This window comes from Sphaerodactylus townsendi, linkage group LG12 (genome assembly GCF_021028975.2).
Source record: "Sphaerodactylus townsendi isolate TG3544 linkage group LG12, MPM_Stown_v2.3, whole genome shotgun sequence".
Classification (NCBI taxonomy): Eukaryota; Metazoa; Chordata; class Lepidosauria; order Squamata; family Sphaerodactylidae; genus Sphaerodactylus; species Sphaerodactylus townsendi.
Genome location: NC_059436.1, coordinates 46,092,185 through 46,104,892, shown reverse-complemented (window position 1 = coordinate 46,104,892; position 12,708 = coordinate 46,092,185). Strand labels below are relative to the sequence as shown.

Sequence of the window (12,708 nt, the reverse complement as noted above, 5' to 3'; positions counted from 1 at the left end):
TAAAAGGAACACAGGATCTGCCCTCTGCTGCTTCCGCTGCTTCTCCCACAGGAAACGGGAGATCACGCCATAGGTGTATTCATGTGTATAATTAAACTTATAAAGCCACCTTCTGACAGGCAGACAGAAGACCTTTATTGGCATTTAAAACATACCAAATAATTATAATCGAACTAGAATCAAAATGCCCTGGATATGAAAGCTAAATGCAAGAAGATCTGTTCATACCCATTTCTCAAGGCAGATTCACAGGAATACTTATAAAGCTTCCTTCTGCTGACTCAGAATGTTGGTCCTTCAGTGTTATCATAGGATGATCCCTGCTGGATCAAACCAGTGGTCTGTTGAGTCTCACACAGTGTCCAACCGGTTGCTCTAGAGCAGGGGTGACCAACCTATGGTGCTCCAGATGTTTGTGGACTACAATTCCCATCAGCCCCTGCCAGCATGGCCGGACGTGCTGGCAGGGGCTGTGGCGCTTCCCCTCCCCGCGCAGGGCTCTCTGGCTGTGGTACCTTCCCTCCCTTTCCTGGGGTTTTTCCTCCCCAGAGATGTCTTTTTCCAATTGGCCCGAGGGGCCAAGAAATACTTTTGCCCACAGGGTGCCTGATGTTGGAGGTAGCCCGACCCTGTTTGCCCAGCTCTCCCTCCCCAACCCTATGCGTGCCAGCCGAGGTCCTGCTGCAGTCGCCTCACTGTCAGCTGGACCCTGCCCACCAAGCTGCGGCACTCCTGCCCAGTTGCCTCACTGGGCTCCCGCTAGCTTCCCGGCTTGAGCTGTTTCTAGCCTCCCCACCCGGCTCAGCCCCCTCACGCCTTTGCTCCTTTCACTGTCACCCAGAATCCCCCTCCTGTCACCCGGCTGCAGCGGCAGCTCCCGAGGCTCGGAGTTCCCCTCCTTAAATCCTCTTCCGACTCTCAAAAGCCTCCCTCTCCCCAGCTGGAGTGACTCTGAGCCACGCTGAATGGGCTCAGCTGTGCCCCGGGCGCGGCCGAGTCCATGGCCCTGCGCAGTTTCCCTGTGCGCTGCCATCCCCTTGCCCGGTTTTCCCGTCATTCCTCCGACGCGTTCCCGCTGCGCCCGGCTGTCTGCTCCTCCCGGGGACACATTGAAACTGCGACCGATCGCCTGGCTGGATGATTCTCCTGGGGTCGCGTCGACCCTTCGACAGGCTGGCGCAGTTTCCTCCCGCTCGCCCGCATGCCCAAGTCCGGGCGCAGGGGTGGCCAGAGTCCCTGTCACCGGAGCCCCGCCCGCGCCCGGACAGGGGCTGATGGGGATTGTAGTCCATGAACATCTGGAGTGCCATAGGTTAGCCACCCCTGCTTTAGAGAGACAACAAACAGGACAGAGAGTCCGAGGCCTTCTCCAGCATTGTCTCTTAGCAACGGTATTCAGAGGTTTACAGCCTCTGAATCTGTAGGCACCTTCTAGCTACTCTAGCTGGTAACCACTGGATGGACTTCTCCTCCATGAATCTCTCTGACACCCTTACTAAACTGTCAGGGGCTTCACTTTGTCCTCTAATAGTGAACTCTGTACTTGTATTATTTTTGGAGCAAAGCTTTTGCCACTGTGTCCTCTGGACACAGTGTGTAACAGACTTCCCTCTGTGATACACCTCTGAAGATGCCAGCCATAGATGCAAGCAAAATGTTAGGAACAAGATTTACCAGACCATGGCCACACAGCCCGGAAAACCCACAACAACCAGTTGAATCCGGCCGTGAAAGCCTTCGACAATACATATGTTTGATTGTTTACATGGTGCTGTTATAAGTGGGGGAGCCTTCTCAAAGAGAATAACCTGTTTGCCTAAACCTTACAATCCAGTCTATTGCATCAAGATGTATGCAGTGGATGTCAAACAGGCCTCATTTTCAACAATAATCACGCTGTCAAGTGTTGTTAGTATAGTCGTGGGGCAAAAAGAACGGCAGCTTCTTTGCAGACTTGGAGAACTTATGTCAGAAACTGGGATTTTCCAAGCGCGATGCCGGCAATTCAGTCACGTCTCTAGTGCTGACGTAGCTGTGGCCTGTGTCAAGCATTGAAGCTTTACCCCAGGCACTGTAGGAGGTTTGGTGCATATTGCCTTAGAAAAGATATAAAAAAAAAACATTTCTGCTGCCCGCCCGCTCTCAACCAAATATCTGCCACACACACCCGCCCAGTGGGCTAATTATTAATGAAGTCTCTGGTGGGGAATGTGGAGAGTAGAAACAGAATTCCTTCCTGCAGCGTCAGGCTGATCTTTGAATTGAACATTGACCTGACAGGCTGTCTCTATGAATGGGGTCTGCTGCTGACATAATCAAAGGCCGTTAAAGGAATGAAAAATCAGATTGTCGAAAGAGGGTGGGGTATGCGTGTATTTTTTTGGAGTGTATATTTTTTGGAGTGGGACACCACTTTTGTGTTGTATCTTAAATCCTCCGGGGGTGGGCGGTATAAAAGTCAATAATAATAATAATAATAATAATAATAATAATAATAATAATAATAATAATAATAATAATAATAATAATAATAATAATAATAATAATAATAATAATAAAAGTTATAGAGTTCAATGCTTTTTCTCATCTTGACTCTTTTTGCTTTGTTCTAGCATGCATTTATTTATTTATTTATTTATTTATTTCTTAGATTTATATACCGCCCGATCCCCGAAGGGCTCCGGGCGGTAAACAACATTGTCTAAGCATCAAACAGGAGCAATCGTACAAAATATAAATATATAGGCTCCATCCCATAAAATGACTTAAAACTCATAAAAACAGCGAAACAGTAATACATAAATAAACAGATAGAGGCGTCCAACCCCAATTTAAAACCTACCCCAGAGGAAAAGGGGGGGGAGGGCGGTGGGGCTCCTCAATAAAAGGAGCCCTGATATAACTGCACCGAAACACGGAGCAATGAAGAGCGACAAGGGGGCGACAAGAGCGACAAGGGGGCCCCATATCAGCGGCTGTGGTATTTGCAGCATTTGCTTTGTTCTAGCATTTTGTTCTAGCATTTGCAGGAAGACACCCACGCAGTCCTCTTCAAAAACCAATTTGTATCTTTCTTTTTAAAGCAGCCATGAAACAGTTTTCTTTTAAGGTTGGCAACTGAATTAATGTTAAACGTATGGGTCAGAACCCCCTTTTGTTTTTCGAAGTTTGTCTTTCTAGTCCCCAGATCTTTTCCTTTTTCAGCAATGCCCTGCCTTCTCCAGGTTTATAATGCTTCATCAAAGATTCTCTGCTCTTTTTCTTTTTGTAAAAACCCAGAGTCCCAACAGGTTTGCTCACTCTTTGACATTTCACAGATTAAAACAGGCACGAATTTGTAAGTCCCTTCTCTCATTGGCTGCTCGCTGAGTGCCACCCCTTTATCCCACCCTGTGTTTCTCAAAACTGTGTCCCATCTGGTGTCTGTCTGCATTTATTTCTTCTGTGGTAGCTCTTGGTTGTAAAAAAAACAACTAGAAGGCGTTTTTGCAATTTAAATTAAAGATATTCTGTGGGAGGGAGGTGGATCCCTGGCTGGTGGTTGTGTAGGGAGCTGTCCAAGGGAGGCAAAGGAGAGACACCACCAGATCAGCTGTGGAGCTGTCCAAACAGAAAATCAAACCCAGACTCAGAGAAATATACCTGCCAATTTCCGACTGCAACTGAGGAATCTTTAGAGATAGGGGCTAGTTCAGTGTTTCCCAACCTTTTCGAGGTCAGGGTACCCTTGACCTCACTCTTCATATCTCACGGTACCCCTGCCGCCACCCTCCAACTTCCCCTCCCATTGCCCCTGCTTGCCACACCCCCCACCTTCCCCTCCCAGGGTGAAGGGAAGCTGCTGACCTTGTGGCAGGCCCTACCCCATGGGCCATCTCCATGTCCTTGCTGGCACTGGTGGGAGACACCACAAAAATGGGGGCGGGGCGGTAGTGTTGCCGCGGTACCCCTGGGACATGCTCACAGCACCCCAGGGTACCACGGATCCCTGGTTGAGAATGGCTGGGCTAGTTGCTCCATCCTTCCTTTTGACTTGGGTGGAGTCCTGAGCTCAAGTCCCTTCTTTTGAGTAGAACTTTGGTGATGGGATGCTCAGGTACACCCCACACCACACACACATCTGGCCTTGGGCTCAAGTTTGTCACCTTCTTTGTTCTTCATGTTGTGGAGGCGGATGGATTTGGCTAGGGTGCTCTGGGTTCCCCATGTCCCACCAGCTCTCTGAATAGAGCCTCCACATGGCTGAGGGCTTTCCTCTGGCAGCGGGGGGAGAGCCTGACCTGGCTTGGTCCTTGGGGTATCAGGGACTTCCTCTGAAGGTTTCATCTCACCTTGGCTCTGGCAGTTATACCGTTGACTGCTATTCCAAGTAGTGAATGAGAGCAAGCCTTTATTGGCATAGACAACAGTACAACAATAATAAAAAACGGATTAAAAAGCATATACAATACAGGAAGTAAATGTTTGGTCGAAGGAAATCTACTGGCTTTTAGTAATTTCCAGGAGAAAGTCTGCCACTATCATACAGAGAGAAGGATCAGGGTTGTCCAACAAGTAGTGTAATCTCATTAAATCAGGGAGATCGGGTAAATGTAAAGGAGTAAGATTCACATACTTGGATCTGATTTCCATGAATCTGAGACAGTGAAGTAATTGGTGGGCCAGAGATTCAACTGAGCCATCGTTACATGGGCACAATCTTTTAGCCTTTTCTTGCTTATTAAATCTGCCACAAGTAGCGAATGGTGGATCTTCATCTGTAGTCTTCTGATATTTGCCATACGCTGGCAAATATCATCAGTCTTATTCATCAGTCTTTGTGGCACATTCCTAAATATCATTAGCAGATTAGTAAATAAAGCATAATTGCAGGATGTTTTAAGTTGTCCCCGGGAGGGCCAAATTAAGGGGATTTAATTCTCCCAGGAAAGAAAGACCCATGTATAGAAATGATTTAAATCAAGAAATGATTTAAATCAGGATTCCCACTTTGTAGCTCATACTTTCCTACTGTGTTGTAGGAACAGCACAAATACTTCTTTTCTTGCCTTTTCGCTGTAGCTTATTTGAATTATTTACTATATTTATATCCCCCCCTTTTCCCCCAGGGGCAACCTAAAGAGGCTTACCTGTGAGGTAGGTTAGGCTCAGGGTGTATGACAGGCTGAAGGTCACCTAGCAAGCTTCCATGACAGAGTAGAGACTGGAACTTGCGTTTCCTGGATCTTAGTCCCACCCTTTAACTTGTACACCATGCAAACTTTATGAATTAAACAGACCCCTTCAGAGGTTCCAGTGGAAAGATACAGTGATGGCGAACCTTTTCGAGACTGAGTGCCCAAATTGCAAATCAAAACCCACTTATTTATCGCAAAGTGCCAACACAGCAATTTAACCTGAATACTGAGGTTTTAATTTAGAAAAAACAGTTGGGTCCGAGGCACGTGTTACTCGGGAGTAAGCTTGGCGAAGCAACCGTGCAATGCTTCGAATGGGTGAATCAGGACCCTAGGAGAGTTTACTCAGAAGCAAGCCTCATTGCCAGCAACTGAGCTTACTCCCAGGTAAAGGATCGTGCCCAGGCCAGCCTGGGGGGGGTGGTGGTGGTGGTGGTGATTTTCCGCCCCCCACATGACGAACTCTGTGCATGCGTGCCCACAGAAAGGGCTCTGAGTGCCACCTCTGGCACCCGTGCCATAGGTTCGCCACCACTGGATTTAGAATGTGCAATGAAATAATGGCCCCTTCCCTTGGTTTATTTCCATATATTTCTTGGAGCCTCTCCTGGGTCTTCAGGATATAATAGCTACTGTCTGCTGTCTGAAAAGTTCTGCTTCTGTATAGCAGCGCTTCATAACCTCTGTAAAGCTTTCATAAATGCAGCAAGATATACTATTTACTGTCAAGGGCTATATACAGCGGTGGGATTCAGCCGGTTCGCACCACTTTGGCAGAGCCGGTTTGAAGAAGAAGAAGAGTTTGGATTTATATCCCCCCTTTCTCTCCTGCAGGAGACTCAAAGGGCTTCCAATCTCCTTGCCCTTCCCCCCTCACAACAAACACCCTGTGAGGTAGATGGGGCTGAGAGAGCTCCAAGAAGCTGTGACTAGCCCAAGGTCACCCAGCTGGCGTTTGTTGGAGTGTACAGGCTAATCTGAATTCCCCAGATAAGCCTCCACAGCTCTGGTGGCAGAGCGGGGAATCAAACCCGGTTCCTCCAGATTAGATACATGAGCTCTTAACCTCCTACGCCACTGCTGATCCATGGTGTTGTTAAAAATAGTAAACGACCAGTTGCTAAATTATTTGAATCCCTCCACTGGCTATATACTAATAAACATGGCCATGGGTGAATATTTGGCTTGCCTTTAGCCACGTTAGGAAAATAGCGCGATAACTTCTTAATCACATGGATCCCTTGTCTTTTGCGCTGCGCCGTTACAGCGGCTTCACCACGAGGCGAGCAGTTGCAAAACTGAACATTTCTGTTGTGGGTTTCATTGTACACATGCGAGTTATAATCTGATCAGTGGCACGACAGAAGGGGGGCAGAGAAAAAAGCCCCCTTACAGCCTTCTACCCGCCACAGCAACATCCACACTGAAAAAAATGGTTCATCTAGAGGCTGTTTTTTAAAGAGACAGTTCACATAACTGATTTTACTCCAATTTAATTTTTTTTAAAGAATCAATTTTTGTTGTTTAGCCTGTTTTCTCCTGGGGCTAAATCAATGCTTGCTGTCTCAAATAAGCAGACATACACTCATAGGTCATTTGACTTTTTTTTTTAAGTCCATCTATTTCAGCTTGGAACCTCTATCCCGTTTTGAAGAGTCAGGGCACGTGACTTGCTTTAACTATGTGCTTTATTTATTTATTTATTTATATATATTTATATTTATATTTATATTTATTTATTATTTCGATTTTTATACCGCCCTATCCCTGAGGGGCTCCAGGCGGTATACAACAAAATTAATGCAAACAAGTTAGGGGGCAAACCATAACAACAGCAGCCCATAAAAACTCCAACAGTAAAACACCCTAAATTTCATTATAACAGCGGTGATATCATAATAAAAGGTACCCGGTGAATCCTTTAAAACCCTCCTCTAGGGAGCAACCGGACTCTCCATAGGAGGATAATCTTGATGTAATCGAGCAGGGGTGCCATACTCAGCGGCTGGTTGCTCCAAAGGCTCGGCAGAACAACTCGGTCTTACAGGCCCTGCGGAATTCACTGAGATCCCGCAGGGCCCGGACAGCTGGAGGGAGAGTGTTCCACCAGGCCGGGGCCAGGGCAGTAAAAGCCCTGGCCTGCGTGGAGGCCAGCCGCATCACGGAGGGGCCGGGGACCACCAGTAAATTGTTTTTAATTGTTTTTATTCTGTATTTCTAATCAAGATAGTTTGCAGAGACCCATGTCCAGTACTGCAGGCCCCATGAATAGCATTGTAACACAACAAAATCGGCAGCCTTTCCCAGGTCCGTTGATCTGGAGACGCAACCAGTGTATTCGAACTGGGTCCTTGAAAGGTGTCCTGGATCACTTGTACAATTTCTTTTAATAGGTGATTACTGAGCCTTCACCTGTGACAATTAGAGATTGAACTGATCATATCTGCATACGAAGAAGGGAGTTGTTCCCCCCCACCTCCAAATGCACAAATCTTAGAAGATGCATGTAGGTGTCACAGCTTATTTCATTTTAGAAGCGTGGTAAGCTATAGTGCTGCTCACGCCCTGAGTTCGATCTCAACGGAAGTCAGTACATAAAGTCAGTACCTCTGAAATAGTTGGGCTGAGTAAAGGTACTGCAGTTTCCCTGAAAGGTTGACTCAGCCTTCCATCCTTCCGAGGTCAGTAAAATGAGTACCCCCCTTCCGCAGGGTAAAGTGTAGATGACTGGGGAAGGCAATGGCAAACCACCTTGTAAACAGAGTCTGCCTAGTGAACATCATGATGTGACATCGCTCCATGTGTCAGTTAGACCTGGTACTTCCTCGGGGGGCAGCCGTGGCGTAGTGGTTAAGAGCAAGTGTACTCTGATCTGGAGGAACCAGGTTTGATTCCCCGCTCCGCAGCCGCTTGAGCTGTGGAGGCTTATCTGGTGAATTCAGAATAGCCTGTATACTCCAACACACGCCAGCTGAGTGACCTTGGGCTAGTCAGAGTTCTTCGGAGCTCTCTCAGCTCCACCTACCTCACAGGGTGTTTGTTGGGGGGGGGAGGGAAAGGAGTTTCTTGTGAGGGGGAAGGGAAAGAAGACCCTTTGAGTCTTCTTACAAGAGAGAAAGGGAGGATATAAATCGTCCTCGTCCTCCTCGTCCTCGTCCTCGTCCTCGTCCTCGTCCTCCTCGTCCTTCTTCTCCTTCTCCTTCTCCTTCTCCTTCTCCTTCTTCTTCTTCTTCTTCTTCTTCTTCTTCTTCTTCTTCTTCTTCTTCTTCTTCTTCTTCTTCTTCTTCTTCTTCTTCTTCTTCTTCTTCTTCTTCTTCTTCTTCTTCTTCTTCTTCTTCTTCTTCTTCACTATTACCTGCTCTCCCCCCCGCCCCCAAACATGAGTGATAGAAGGGGGAAATGTATTGCTCTTCAGACCTCCTGGTGCTCCTTTCCTATCTGTTTTGTAGCTTGGGAAGGTTCTTTTCCTCCTTTATGCATCGCTCATACCCCTTTTGGGCCTGAGCCCAGACCTCCCTCTGCACCACATCATGGCACTTTTTAATGTGGTCGCTCCCCCTAACTTTAGAACTCAGCTATATCCCTGTCTCCAATACAATGTCTCTGATATAAGAGAATAAAGTGTCTCCGATATTCAAGTATTTTTTTCAGTGCTCCCCAAAGTTCCCAACTTTTCTATTTGAAAAAGGCCTGAGACCTTTTCATGCTATAAATTTTGAGTGTGAAAATCTTGTAAGAAGCATTTTGCTTCTTCTAAAAGAGAAAATAGGGGGTTCTTTAATGCTTCCTTGAATCTTTCATTGGAAAAGTTGAAAAAAAATTCAACACAGAGAAAATCTGTCCCCCCCCCCCCAGGATTCCCCATCTTTATTTCCAGATCTTCACTCAGTACTCTCATTTTTGGAGATTGGAGAGGCTGCAACTGGCGGCACGGCCTTCTTAGTGGTGGTGCTCAACTTCTGAAATCTTCCTCGATGTTGCCTAGTTCCAGTTTTCTGTCAGGCACCATGTTAAGACCTTTTAAGTCTGCTCGTGTTTAATACTACTTGTTTCTCTTTTCAAGTCCTCCAGTTGCTGTTTTCGTCTTATCATGGTGAGAGAACAGCAGAATAGAAATAATGTGTTTTTGCTATACTGTGAGCTATTTGTAACAAGTGAAAATCTTAAAAAAAAATTTTTTATTTGTATAGTTGGACCCATTTCAATACATACATGTATAACAGTTAACATTTATCCAAACCGTACAGTTTGCCTCCTTTTTCCCTCCCCCCCCCCAAAGGAGTTGGATTCTTCTTAATTTCTTAACTGAGCAGCGGCAGGTTCATTCTTTCCAGCCTCCTCTCCCATCTTCCTTCATTAACTCCAACTTCTCTCATCCAGTCCGCATATAACAGTGATGGCAAACCTTTTCGAGACCGAGTGCCCAAATTGCAACCCAAAACCCGCTTATTTATCGCAAAGTGCCAATACGGCAATTAAACCTGAATACTGAGGTTTTAGTTTAGAAAAAACGGTTGGCTCCGAGGCGTGTGTTACTCAGGAGTAAGCTTGGTGGTAGTTGGAGGGTTTACTCAGGAGCAAGCCCCATTGCCAACAACCGAGCTTACTCCCTGGTAAAGGATCGCACTTTAGTTCTTCACATGAAAATCAGTGGGGTTTAACAGCGCTTTACAGGGTTACCTACACTGCTTCCCCAAAACTAGGTCTTAGATTTAATTCTAATAATCGAGCCCAGTGGCCCAGGCCAGCCTAGATGTGTGTGTGGGGGTGGGTGGGGGCAACTCTGTTTGCCCGTGCCCACAGAGAGGGCTCTGAGTGCCACTTCTGGCACCCGTGCCATAGGTTCGCCACCACTGGCATATAAAGTCCGTATCTTACAAGTGAAAATCTGACGGGGGAAAGAATGATCTGTTTCCAGCCTTTCCCTTTTCGGACCTGGCTCCTAATGGGTCTTTTAGACCAGGGGTAGGGAACCTGCGGCTCTCCAGATGTTCAGGAACTACAATTCCCATCAGCCCCTACCAGCATGGCCAATTGGCCATGCTGATAGAGGCTGATGGGAATTGTAGTTTAGACAAAACAGCAACTGGAGCAAAAACTGGGCATCCCTTGCTCTGTCCCAGTTCTGCGAACTGTAATAAAGATGGAATGGTGGACGCCTCTAAAAATGTGGGACGTGGAAACATTTCCTAATGTTAGTTCTGTTGTTCATTTTCATGTTTGTTTGTCTTTTGCGAGCTGCCTGTTTTCCAAATGAGTGAAGTGACAGGATCACAAGTCTTTGGAATGAACCAAACACCCTATAATCCACGTAGCAATTTCAGGGTAGCCCCCCTTTTGGCTCAGGGGCCCAGAATGGTCCACGCTGGCAGGCTGATGTGGCGGAGGCTGTAATGCTGGCCAGACGCTTGTGCCTTTTGACATTTTACAAAACGCCTCCTCAAAGCTCTTGAGCGTTTCAGCTCCCTCGACTGATTTCGTGCAGCTGGATTCCATTCTGAGGCATAAAGCGAGGAATGTTTTATGCACAATGCCCGAGTGTTTTCTGGGAATAAAGCTGCCCTTCTTCCCTTCCTCTTGACCCCCCCACCACAAAAGGAGCTTTGCTGGGATTGCATAATGTTGGGGCTCCGGGGGGGGGGGGGGCTTCCTCTGAATACGTCGGGTGTGATGAAATTCAGATGGTTTCAAATTGCCAAGATGGATCCAGGGAGCAAAGTGATGAAATGGAACCATTTTGCTAATAGGCCTTTCTGCCTCTTGGTTTCCCTCTCTCCCGATGTCTGGATTAATTGCCCTGAAAACCAACACATAGGTTATGATGTTTCCATTAGGGCTCAATTGAGGCTTGGTGAATGTAGATGGTGATATTTCCCTCTGGGATCGTCTTGTACAATAAGTTCTCTGTGGGCTTGCTGAACCGTTCTGCGAGGCCAGAGGGAGGCAAAAAATGAATTCGGTTTCAGGCATTAGTCTTAGCGAGTGGTTTTGAAAATCCTTTTTTGGGGGGAAAAATATCTTTTTCTTTCTCAGTACAGCCAAGCAACAACATACCTTTTAAAATACATTTTTAAAACCTCTCAGGGTATAGAGTTACAACTTCTCACCTTCCAATAATAACTGAAATTATAGAACTGAAAACAAAGAGGTTATCAAGTGGGCTCTTTATACTATTATGGTCCGTTCATGTCAAGTTGCAGTTTAAAGTAGTCGAGAGATTGGCCGAGAATGATTCATTGTGAAATGTTTATCAATAGGCTGTCCTGTTTCATAACAGAGCAAAGAGCGGCAGTTACTGAAAGAGTTGGTGAGTTTACACTAATGCTCAGACTAGTTAGTTTGATTGTTGATAATCCTAATTTTCTTTCATTATGCAAGAATTTAAGATAGTCTCCCTTAGGAGATAGCCTATCCGGGCACTACCCAGACATTAACTTGCTTAGCTTCACCAAGACTGTTCTGCCACAGTGGCGTATTTGCCTAGGGACAGGGGGTACCCTCTGTCCCTGGGCGTCACTGATCTGATCACGGGGGGCGGTGCAAAATTGGCCCCCCACGTGACCAGGAAGACGTCAAGGCAGCAGGAAGTCCTGCTGCCTTGTCATCTTCTGGCACCCTCGACATCGACATGGGCAGGACCAAGGAAGCCAAAGGACCCTCCCAAGCCTTGCCCCTCTCCCAGCTGCCAGCTCCCCCAAGACTCACCCCCTCCAGGCTGCCGGCTCTGAGCTGGCAGCCAGCATTCCCCTCTGCCCTCCCCTCTGCCCCTTTGGGGGTGTGGCCCCACCCCCCAAGCTTATAAAAGCAAAGGCCCCAGCACAGAGCCTTCCAGTTGCAGAAAGGACTGCCGGCTACCAACTCTGAGGGACAGGGCTAAGGGGTGGGTCCTGCTGTGTGCCCCACCCCAGGCATAGTGGGGGGGGGGCGCCCGTGGAACGGATATCTCCGAGCACCATTTCCCCCCGGTATGCCTCTGTTCTGCCATGCGCCCTTCAACAATGCTCTGGAGCCTAGGCTGATTCCGCATGGGCCAAAAACAGCAGTGTGAAAACGGTGTGAAAATGGTGTAAAAGGGTTTAAAACCGTGTAAAAGGATTTATACCGTTTTCACGCCGCTATTTTTGGCCTGTGCAGAATCAGCCCTAGTTGCATCTGACAGGCCAGATTTTCTCTTTGGGCAAGTGAAAAGAACCCAGTTCATTCTAATGCCTGTGGAATTCCTCAACGACTTTGGCTCCTCAAAGACTGTGGCTAACATGGTGTAGTGGTTAAAGTGTTGGACTAGGATCCGGGAAACGCAGGTTTGAATTCCGGCTCTGGGATTGAAGCTTGCTGGGTTACCTCAGGCCAGTCACACACTCTCAACCCAACCTGCAGGGTTGTTGTGAGGATAAAATGGAAGGAAAGAGCACAATGTAAGCCGCTTTGGGCTTCCATTGGAGAGAAAGGGAAATGATGGGAACTGAAGTCCATAACATCTGGAGGGCCGTGAGTTTGACACCTGTGCCCTGGTGCTTTCCTGCCCCTGTGA

General features: G+C 47.2%; 1 protein-coding gene across 1 annotated transcript in view; it reads left to right on the top strand.

The window, feature by feature from the left end:
* MEGF9 (multiple EGF like domains 9) overlaps positions 1-12,708 on the top strand; it is a 91,957-nt gene that overhangs the window by 66,225 nt on the left and 13,024 nt on the right. The window lies entirely within an intron of this gene.